Genomic DNA, 12,038 nt, shown 5'->3' with positions numbered 1-12,038 from the left:
CTTTCTCTGATGTTATCCCTTCTGATTCACATAGGATTCCTGTGGCATGCAGATGTTAGAACCACTAGCATATTCAAAACAAAAGCAAGGCAGAGAGAAGCCCAGGAATTTAACTCAGGTCAGCTGGTAAGAACATGGATTGACCATTCTGTTTTAAAGCCAAATGGAGAGAACATTCCTTTCCTGATATCATTAAAGCATATCAAAAACCACATCACACAGCAAAACCATCACTGAGTTTTCTATAAAGCATGCCAAGAACTACAGGCCCAGCTTCTAATAGTTTAATTATATGTGCTTGCATTAGCATATTATATGCATTAAAGTACTTCTGGGGGTTATTTGATGCTTGCTGGGATGACTTCCGGGTTTTAAAAAGTCATAGCTAGTAGAGGTGGAGTCTATATCAATATTCAAGAGAGCTGAAGAAATCTAACATAAGCTATTTTTGTAAGAAAAAAAATGCCATGGTTTCCTAATTTTGACAAGTACAAAAGCACTATTTTTAATCAATGCCCTGGAGCCTTACAAAGGAATGATCAGGACATGCCAGCAGCTACCAGTGAATGGCACTAAACATCCACTGGGCCTCTAGAGCAGACTGGCACATTGCTCAGTAGTGCATTGGTTAGATTTGGATAGCATTTTTTGGGAAATAATCCAATATTGACCTGCCAAAGTCCTACACAAAAGCACTTGTGCCCAGTGTCAATCATTTCCCCTCAACAGTTCAGGGAACATCCTCTCTGGGATGCCTTTCAGCCATGCCAACACCCAAAACACAGCAGACAAAGACGTGTGACTTGAGACACACACACAACCTGACCATGCTACTGTGAAGCATCAGAAAGAAGTAATGCCACTCATTAGTTGCCAAGTGTTGCTAAGCAATACAATCCAGGCAGGCCCAGGACTGTCGTTATCGCTTACAATGTGGTTGACAACCAGTACCCTCAATGAAAATACATCATCTGGCGACCTAAGGACCTGCCACAAAAGCAAGAACGTGAGGTGCCAAAGGGTAGGCTGAAAATCTCAGACTCATAGCACCCCAGCAATCAGTCTCTCTTTCTCTCCCTCTCCTTCTCCCCTTTCTCTTTCTTTCTTACACACACACACACACACACACACACACACACACACACACACACACACACACAAATATATATGAATAGAAAACACACACTATATAGAAACTGGTAATATCTATCCATTGCTAAGCATATATATATACTTAAGTGATTTCAGATCTCACATGAGATAGTTGGGAAAAAACCCTGTAAGTTCTATCTCATAATGTTTTCAGATAGTCATATACTTCCAGTGAAAAGCACCATAGTCCACAAAGATTCAGATCCTGGATGCTCCCTTAATTTATTTTCAAACTGGGTTAAACACATGGGAACTGCATTGGCAATGTACATAGCTCTGTGAGAATTGTTTGTTTGGTATTTGTTTACCCTTAGTGACCAGAGAAGTTTAAATTTTGCCAAAAATGGGTAGTGGGAAATTTGGAATGCCTTGGAAAGTCATAATCATGTTACCTTGTTAAAGTATGTACTCACTCATAAGTGAATGTTAGAAGCAAAGCAAAGGATAACCAGGCTACAATCCACAACCCCAGAGAAGCTAGGTAAAGAAGGGGACACTAAGAGGGACACACATGGATCACCCCAGAAAGGGGAAAGGGTTAAGTCTCCTGGGCAAACTGAAAGGGGAGGGGATGGGAGGGCATGAGAGGGGATGGGAGAGGATGGAATGTGGGAACATGGGGGAGAGACAGGGAGGGAGAACAATGAAAGAGATATCTTGACAGAGTGTACCATTAAGGGGATGGGGAGAAATCTGCAGCTAGAGAAAACCCCAGAAACTTATAAGAGTGTCCCCAGTGAAGACTCATAGCAATGGTGAGGAGGGTTCTTGAACTAGCCTTCTCCTGCACTCAGGTTGGTGTGGAGAATGACTACCCTAATTGTCATCATAGAACCTACATCCAGTGACTCATGGAAGCAGATGCAGAGACCCACGGCCAAGCACTTGGCCAAGATCCTGGAGTTCAGTTGAAGAGAGGCAGGAAGGATTTTAAGAGCAAGGGGGTGGGGTCAGAAGCATGATGGGAAAAACCACAGAAATAGCTGGCCCAAGCTAGTGGGAGCCCATGGACTCTGGACTGACAGCTGAGGAGCCTGCATGGGACTGAACTAAGCCCTCTGAATGTGGGTGACAGTTGCATGGCTTGATGTGTTTGTGGGTCCCCTGCCAATGGGACCAGGACTTACCCCAGGTACAAGAACTGGCATTTTAGACCCCATTCCCTATGGTGCAATGCCTTACTCAGCCATGACGCAAGGGGGAGGGGCTAGTTTTGGCCCCAACATGGTATAACAGCCTGTGTTGACTACCCAAGGGAAGCCTTCCTCCCTATGAGGAGGGGATGGGATGGGAGTAGGTAGGGGTAGTGGGAGAAGAGGAGGGAGGGAAAATGGGTTGGTATGTAAAAGGGAAGAAAATATTTTTTAATAACAAACTTTATGTGGTGTGTGTGTGTGTGTGTGTGTGTGTGTGTGTGTGTGTGTGTGTGTGAAAGAAGCAGCATGGTTTCCAATGTCACACAGCATCTGTGTGTTGCACTCTAGGACTCTGTCAGAAAAATGAAACCCATCCAGCTCTATCAGGCAGTATATGAGAGAGGTATCTTGAAGAACCTGGAAAGGGAGAAACATAAGTGACCCAAATTTATAGCAAAAGGGAATGTGACCCTGAGTAAGATCTTGGAAAATTATCTTTGTAATCTAGTACCAAGGCAGAGATGGCTGTTGCCTGAGGCAAACTTCATAGGAGACATCACCCTTCTAACTAGTGGGAAATAGCTCTTTCTCATGGAAACATCCAGATTCACAAGGCTTTTTCACTCTTGGTTGGTTTTAATTATTTAACTTCTTAGATTGGGAACTTTGCTGTGGGGTTGGATGGTGATGTTTGAGTGCCTATGTTGAAAGTGACTTTATGGATACTACCAAAGAATCCCTGAGTGTTCTCATTTGGGAAATAGAACCTTCTGCTTTCCCTGACAAAAAAAGGCCAGGCTATGAACACCTGGGACCAAGGGACCAGTGTGCACCTGCTCCTGAGTAACGCACAGTATAGGTAGGACAAGAGTTTAACAAGAGGTGTAGTGAAGTCTGCTGGCCAGTCGGGCTTTGCTGAAGTGCCACTGTGAGGTGTCTCTGCTTCTTCGTCATTGAAATGGGAAGAAGAAAAGTACTGACTCCCCCAAACCTTGGCCATTTTACTGCTGTCATTCATAGCATTCAATGAGGGAAATTCCACAGTAGAAGTTCTACTTTTTTACCTTTTATTACATACCATGGACTATTTGAAACTCTAATTCCGACATACATCTGGATCCTATGGCTGAATATCTTGTGAGCCAGCATCTGTGACTGCTCTCCCCTTTGTCTAGGGGACACTGATCTTCCCACTCTCTCTCAGAACTGGCTTCAGAAATATCCAGGCTTAAGGCCTATCCCTGAGCTCCTTTCATTCAGCTATCCAACCAACTTCCCCTTCCTGCACACACACATCAGTCATGCAACCAGTGTGCATACTCTGTGTACACACTTTCCAGTTTACACGGTAAAGATAAACCTTATCCTTGAGACATGCAGAGATGGGTGAGAGCGGGGAGAAGACACCCCAGACACCCCAGACACCCCAGACACCCCAGACACCCCAGACTAAGCACCGTCTGTGTGAATTAGGTAAGAGGTTCTGGTGAGGACCTCTGTTTCATCACAGAAGGAGCAAGAGCAGGCAGCATCCATGCTGCATCTGCAGGATGTGTCCATGTTATTTGGATTAAGGAGGGTCACAAAGAGTGCTTTGATCAGAAAAGCAGCAAGAGAAAAGGACAAGATGAAAGAGGAGTTAAAGCTTATTTAGGGAACTGCAGCAGATGTGTCAGAGTTTGTGTTAGTGAGCACATTTGGAAAGCCATCTGATCCCAGAGAGAGGCAAAATGATGCGATTTCTTGTTTATCATCCAGCTATCTTTTGGATCTGGAACGTTGCCTGCTCTTTCTATGGTGAAGTGTTCATTGTAGAGATAAATTAAGTAAACATCAGGTTTACTCAGGTGTCTACTGAACACTTACTTTTTATGTTGTTGTCACTATACTACAGGACATAAAGCATAATTAACAAAGGGATATATAATCCGTATATACAGCTCTGACCATTGTAGCACCTACCCATTTGGCTAATGTTGACTGTAGATACGCTAAATGCCTGACACACCATTGAGTTAAAATATATTCAGGATGGCCACTTATGCCTTTAACTTAGGGGGAGGAAATTGGCACAGTGAAGTTATATGATTTGTCATGGGAAACATTGATACTGTGAAACATAGATACTGTGGTTGGAATTTTCAAAATCTGAGCTCAGAGAGAGGTAAAGAGAAAGGGAAGAAGGGAAGCAAAGAGAGAGAAGAAAATAACTTTAAATCAATGTTTAGTACATGCATCTTATGGTGAATTGAGTCTGGATGAGACATGGGACGTCTAGCAAACATGGACCAAATGTGGTGGCAGAGACACAAACCCGTCTTTCATGGCCTCAACAGAGATAGGCTCCTCAAAAACATGACCTGATCTAGAGTATATCACAGGCCTTGAAAGTAACCTTGGAAAGGAAAACATTGAAAAAGATAAATCATAACCAGGAGGTAGCCAACCATCCTCAGGTGTGCTGAGAATGAGGCTTCAGGGACTCACTAAGGTTCACACAGTTGAACATCTGCAAACAGAGCTGAGCTGGGAAACTTGCAGTGACCAGAATATACTGTCCAAATGCATAAAGACAACCAAGTAACAATTTACATTATAATCCAAAATGAGAAAAATGTCAGATGTGGGACCTGATTTCCTCCAACACCTTCCCTCTGGCAGACTGCTAAGACCTCTATAATACTCCTGTCCTAACACAACTGTTACCATCTACCAGAACAAACAGCTTTACACTCTAGCCATTGCTTTCTCATCAAAACAAGTGATACCCCACTTCCTTTTGTTTGCTCATGTAGCAAGGCCGTTTATAATGTCACCCTTGCCATTTGCTGCCTCTACTTGGCCAGCTTAGAAACACGTTGAGCTTACAAGCCATACAGCCTCAACTGTAGCTACTCAACTAGACTGAGAACAGCTACAAACAAAACTCAAACAAACTCCATCAGTAGGCTATGAAATTCAGATTCAATATAACTGTTATGTGGTAATAGTTGTAATTTTCATACTCAAAAATCCATTCAAAACATAAGAAACCGTGTTTAGTTTACAACAGTAGGCAATGGGCTGAGTTTGGCCTCTGGACCATGCTTGTTGGTCCTTCACCACTAGAATCCAGGAATCTTGAGATGACTAGATTCTTCAGTGGACTTACCCAAAGAAAATGCTTAGCTAACTCTACCAGCATCTCTGAACTCTGTGAATTATTTTATTTCTTATTCCCCTGTTACGTTTTAAAGGATGAGCCTAAAGTCATTAATTGGATGAGGGACTACTTAAAAAAAATACACCCTTCCAGTTTAGAGGTGCCTAAGTGGGATTATTAGGTATTGAGAAGCACGGTTTTCAGGCAACTGGTTTGAGATGTATGGAGATGACCATGAGTCTTAGCTAAAGGTCACTGGTATCACTATGTATCTTCTCTTTATGTACTTTATGCTATGCATAAAATGGAGTTAAAGCTGTTTAATTTAACAGTCTAATTAGTAATGGATTTTCCATTTTATCTTCTTAGCTCGATATGACACCAAGGTGAGATCTGGCTATGACTCAGGCAGGGAGGGGTGTTTATCCATCAGCAGTGGAGTATCCCTGCCTTGTAGCCCCACAGCAGGAAAATGGAGAGTTTCTGACTCACTACTGAGGAACTGATAAGCTTGGGAAATACAGCCATATCCCGTCTCCAAACAAGACCTCTGGGGATTGTAGCACTCTTTAAGTCTTTCCTTGGCTGTTATGCATTGCCCTCTTCGTTCCGATGTGCTCACCAGAGAAAAAGACGTCCCCGTTCCTTCACATCCAGCTTGATGTGAAGCCCGGCCTGTGTCTAAGATTCCCTGTGGGCCAGGTGCAGCTTTCTTCTCTCCTTTGGCTGTCTCGTGTTTGAAGTGGGGGTAGGGGTAGATTGGCCAACAGATCCTGAAATTAAACACCTTAGGTTTCATTTTCTTTATTGACTTTCCACCTCCAAGCCACAGCGTGAGGGACCGGGGCAAGGACAAAACTTCAGCGAAAATCTTCACCAAGATTCGAGACTTGGCCAAGAGTAGAGAGAGCCCCACCCTCTCAGAGCTTAGGCCTGCAAGTGCCCTCCTGTGAGAAGGTGAAGGATGGGCCAGAGTTCCAGGCAGCAGTTAGTCACACTTTCCTGAGGGAAGCCAAAACAAAGTGGCTACTTTCAAATTTGACTTTGTGATTTGATCTCTTTATAGGCATTTAATCCTCTTTTCTGACAAGACGTGATTAGCCCTGAACAGCAATGAATACCCTACAGATGTAATATTCACTCGAGAAACACAGCTTTTCAGAGCTGAAAATAGGATTTGTTTTAAATGAACAATCCTGTCAAAACACAGACGAAGTCCCTCAACCCATCCAATTTTTTTTTCCTGAAAATGTCCATATTTCCATTCATTCCTATGACAAACCTGGCCTTTGGGAGATCTCTCTCTCTCTCTCTCTCTCTTCTCTCTCTCTCTCTCTCTCTCTCTCTCAAGTTGCCTGCAATTTCCTGAGCTGCATTATATAAGGAAGCTGTAATAGACGTATTGCAGTGAAAATATTCTTTCCCAATGATGAATGTTCAACTTACTTTTTAGGAATGCATCAACTTTATTTCAGGCAAGGGCTAGCTCTATGTAGGATTTGCAGTGGACCACACAGCCATGGCCCCTTTAGAACCTGGGATGGGAAAGAAACCACCTGATCACCCAGACCTGTCTTACTTTTAATCTGTGATTGGCTTCCTTGGCTTCTCTGAGTATTTGCAGCCCCAGAGCCCTGGAGCCTGTCAGCATCTGAGGCTAATTGTAGGAGTTCCCTTCCCCACCCACAGAGATGAATACAGACAGAGCAATTTGGCAATTACTCTGCATCCCAGTGCCCTCCTGAGTTGCTCCAGCAATGAAATAAACTATGTGGAGAGGTATTTGCACAAACATGGGTAGAAAATCATTTCCATAACCTGGGCACTAGCTCCACACGGCTGGTTTTCTTCTTGGGGATGGAAGAGCATGGGGGTGAGAGAACGGATGCCGTGGAAAGTGGTCCCAAAGGCGAGGACGTTGGTGGCAAGACGTGGTCTACCAGGTGGCCTGGGCTGGATGTTGCAAATGGCAGAAAGAAGGTTTCAGTGCCGTATGGGTGTGGGCTGACTCATTTAATTAGCTTTAGATCAAGCTATGGCTGTGATTTCTTCTTTTTGTCATTTATATTGAAAGTACTAGACATCTTCCTGTAGAAATGTCTAGTGTGCCAGGATTTCTTTTGCTGCTGGGTTTACACAATCCAAAACCTGTAAGGCACTGGGCCTCAGATGATGGAGAGAGAAGAAAGAGGAGTGGCCAGAAAGGAAAGAACGAGGAAGGGAGGAGAGGAGAAGAGACTAAAGCCTTGAGGCCCTCCCTTGCAAACTCTGCGGATCGAGCTTGGGCTGTGTCACAGGCAGGGGAGACACGAAGCACATGGAAGGCAGGTTCCTTGAGAGTCAGCTCCTTGCTCACCCTAGGAAGGCAAGGAAACAACCACAAAAAGATGTGTAAGCCACCACTGGCACCTGCTCTTGGCCATTAACAAACAACCATGTACTGCTAATCTGTGATCATAAAAGGGCCATCTGCTAATGCTCAAAGGTCATTAAGATGCCAGTCGTGTTTACCCTGCTTCATTGGTTGAGCCAAATATTCCTAAGAAGAGAGGGGCTTAAATGGCTCTTGTGGTGGTGCCTGCTAAGCCTTCTCCAGCTAGGGGCCTGCCAGTGTTTCCATTGCCCCTACCCTCAATGGTTTAAATACCGCCATAAAAATAGCAGGTCAACTATGGATGCATGCATGTGCTTACAGACATGCAGGATGTTCTTTTTCACAGAGGGAGCATTTGAAGTGGGTCAGGTTGACTCTATTCTTGTCGATGACAGTTATTCCTCAGTAAGGAAGAGTGATCCCTTCATGGGAGGCCTTCTGGTATTGAACATGACCAATAGATATATTTGGTAACAGCCTATCCACAGCTCTTAAAATTTGTTTTTCTGGGACAGGAAACATTTGTCTGGAGATGTATCATCCTTTCAGCTTGAGGGGGTCTTGGCTTGTCCATACTGTTGAGAGAGCTGTATTACATGTGAGGTGAACAAAGATTGTGTCACTCACTGTGCTTGGCATTTTCTTCAGAGAAGAAGTCTGTGAGCTGGAGCTTACTTCCTCCTCATCTACTGCTCTGGTTCTCAAGAGTTAGCACATAACTTACCCAATTTATCTTGTTTCTTTAACCTTTTCAAATAGATTTATACATGCAGTTTTCTCTAAAGAGATAGTAGAAAAGGTTTCGTTCTTTCACATTTTCCCCTTCCATGTGGGTGAAGTTCTTCCTCTCAGGAAGTTGGTAGGGGAAACAGATACATTGAACCGTCAAACACTGTAGCAGTTGGTTAGAGCTAAAGGGTCGCATCATTATACACCCAGGTGTTCAACAGTTCCCTTTAGAACTTTCTCCTTTTGGATCCTCTTCAGAAAGAAAGACAAATAGTCTAACTGACAGAGGGTTCCAAATGCTACACCATTCTTGAATTCCACCCCAGCCTACCTTGGTGACTGGCAAGGAAGACATGTCACATGAGTGGGTCCTATGCTCTGCCACAAAGTGGGAAAAAATAGAGTCCCCTTAAAATATGATATTAGTCTGTCTGTGTGTGTGTATGTTTCAGGGTAAAGCAAGGAGGTCAGGAAGTTCTTCATGATAATAACAACAACGCAGACCTGCGAGCTTAGGCATGATTTCCAAAACTCCACTTTAGCGTCTCCAGTCTTTCGTCAAGGAGGCTGGTGCTCCCCTCCGGGACTTTCCTCCTTCAGTTTTGATAACACCACCACTTTCGTTACCTCCTTGCCTTTCATTCTGCCAATTAACTAAGTAGTTGGAGTCTGGCTTTGAAAAGTTCCGAGTAGTTAGTAAGCTCTTTTATTCTTTCCTGAGCCAAGTCAAAATGTCCTCTGGAGGCCTCTGAATGACGGGTCTGTCCCTTGTCCCCTCCCTGTCTGCCTGTTAGTGGAAGCCTGGGCTTAATTTTTCCCTTTCAACCAGTTGTAAGGGGGAGGGAGTGCTGTTGTGTGTGGGGGGGATGGTGACCGCAGGTGGCTGAAGAAAGGGGTCTTGTTCTCCTGATGCTAAATGCCTGCTTAGCACAGCCTTCACTGTGAAACCCAGCTTCTGTCACTTCGTGGTTAATTGCTTTATTATTCTCAGGTCCAGATCGGACCTGATTTAGTAGTTCTATCAGGAGCCATGACTCCGGCTGGCACTGGGCCAGGATCCTTGCCATCTTTTGATTTGGGACTTTATAATCACATCCCAGTTAAGGTTGCAGCAGGATGTATGGTGCTTCGCTGCAGCTTTCTGCTTAGAAGTACGCAGTGGGTAGACGGAGGAGTCAGGTGTGATCTCTGCCTCAGTTTCTCCTTTTGGTCTGAGGTTTTATGGGTTTAATCGGCTTTTCTCTATCTGTCTGTATAGGCTTGTCCCTTTAATGGGGTTCCTCCAGCCTTCTCAAAGGGGTCCTAAGTCAGACTGAGCTCTCCTAAGTCGCCAAAAGTCTTCTGCATCCTCGGGCTGTCCTTAATGGGAAACCAGAAAACAGGTGGTTAACCTGGCTTCCTTAATTGCAAACAGCGGTAAGCAGCCTGGTTCCTGGTTCTGGGAACCAGAACCAGCATCCCCAGGCACTGTGGTTAGTGAGCTCCCGAGTAAGAGCCGGAACAGCGATGGCCTGGCTTTTTTAATAGGCAAGGCTGTAAAACATCGACCAGGTCCAAGTCACAGATGCACCACACTGCTCTTTCAAGCCCCGATTCCAATGCTTCTCTTGTAACTATTTTTAACCTTATTAAAACGGAGTGAAATGCTGCAGCCTCATGAGCCCATACTAGAGAGGCCTGCAGTCAATTTCTCTGGTTTATAATTCCACCTTTGATTCAGAAGGCCAGCGGGCTTGAGAACATGCATCAACGAAAATCTCCTCCAGATCTGCTCGTAGGATCCGCTCCCAGTGAGGGGGTGTGCTGGAGACCCGCGCCGGGTCCCCCGCTGGAGCGCAGGGGAGGCGAGGCTCTACTCTTGGCTTTCCAGGCAGCTCAATCTTCAATTCAATCTTGCAAAGACAGAATTGGTGGCATTTGTGTAATAGAAACTGAGACAAAAGTCAGAAGCACGGACCCAGGCAGGTGATGTCTGATAGCTGGAGCTCCACGTGACTGGTTTTCCAAGTACAAGGTCAAGGGCCCATGGAAACCAAGTGCTGTAGCCAAGGAGGAACTGGGGCCGGTGTTACAGAGCCAAGGGTGTTGTTCTCTCTCTCTCTCTCTCTCTCTCTCTCTCTCTCTCTCTCTCTCTCTCTCTCTCTCTCTCTCTCTCTCCCTTTTTCTTTCTACACAGGGCAGCTTCTCTGCCCTTAGCAGTAGGGGCAAAACTCTTAATGTTTCATCCAACCTTTTCGGTTTTACAAGTCTCTTCTAGCTTTTAGGGGGCAGGGTCCCATTTTTGCTTAGATGCTGGACAGGAGCAGGCTCTGGCTTGCTAGTCCAGTGTATGTCTCTCCTGTGTGCAGAATGGTGAAGGGACTTAGATAGGTGGTCAGTAAGGAGGCCAGGCGTGAGCTGATGTGACAGCAGATGGTTCTGCCTCATATTTTTAGCAGTCTTGTGATGCCTGGGATGAGCATGTGCTGGGATTTAATGAGGGCTGGCTAGGACAAGATGGGGAGGAAGAAATCTCTGTCCTCCAGAAGTTTGTCATTTTATTAGAAACTCTACACCCAGTTATCATGGCATTGTGTGGACAGGCTGGAGAGAAAAGTATTTTGTGGTTTGGGCAGAATAGAGAAGGTTGAGGAGGCTAAGCTGATAAAGCCACGTGCAGACTGGAGTGGTCATCAGGTGATGGGGAGGAAGAGTATTAGGGACTGAAACTAGGCAAGTGTTGCTCCACTGAGCTGCGCCTCAGCTCAACATTTGGTGTCTTCGACAGCTCGTGGTTAGTTACTTCTTTCCATTTATTGCTGGCAACAAAATTCTTCATGTAGGAGAATCCATTCCAAATGCTTGATACAGCTGGGTTCACTTGACTGTAATGGCTGAGTTTGAGATAGAGGCTTAGCCAATCAGAGTATTACACTACTTTGGCCATGCTGATTGGTTCACAGTTGGGCATCTGACACAATCTCCTATGACACAATCATAATCCTCCTATGACTACACATAACTTCAGGGAGGGCTGCTCCTACCTCTGGGCTTGCCCAAGGTGAACAGCAAGAGGGGTCATAGAAGCTGTCCTCCATCAGGTGGGCGAGCCAGGCTAAGCAGGTGTCAAGGGAAGTGGGTGACACCATTTGAACCTCTACGATATCTGCGTCAGGCCAGACCTGCTGGCTGGGATCTTCTGGCTACATTTGGTTCTATAAGGAATGCCTGGCCGAATCTTCCTAACACACTGTTAGGTGGCAGGGGCAGAAGAGCATTGCATGGAAGAAGGTCGCTCTTCTCTGTGTTGATTCTGATGGCTCATATATTGCATGAGCAAGTACTTTTACCTAGCACAGAATAAAACAACAGCCACAGAAACTCACCTAGCCAACTCTTTTCTTTTGAAGACCAGCTCCTTTTGGTTCTCATTGGTGCAATTTGCTACACAGAACATACTTCTGGAGCTTTTGACTAGAACACCCACATGAAAAACATTTATTTATCCCAATGAGTCAGGCAACAT

This window comes from Peromyscus leucopus, chromosome 10, assembly GCF_004664715.2.
Source record: "Peromyscus leucopus breed LL Stock chromosome 10, UCI_PerLeu_2.1, whole genome shotgun sequence".
NCBI lineage: Eukaryota > Metazoa > Chordata > Mammalia > Rodentia > Cricetidae > Peromyscus > Peromyscus leucopus.
Note: the sequence above shows the minus strand (reverse complement) of the source record.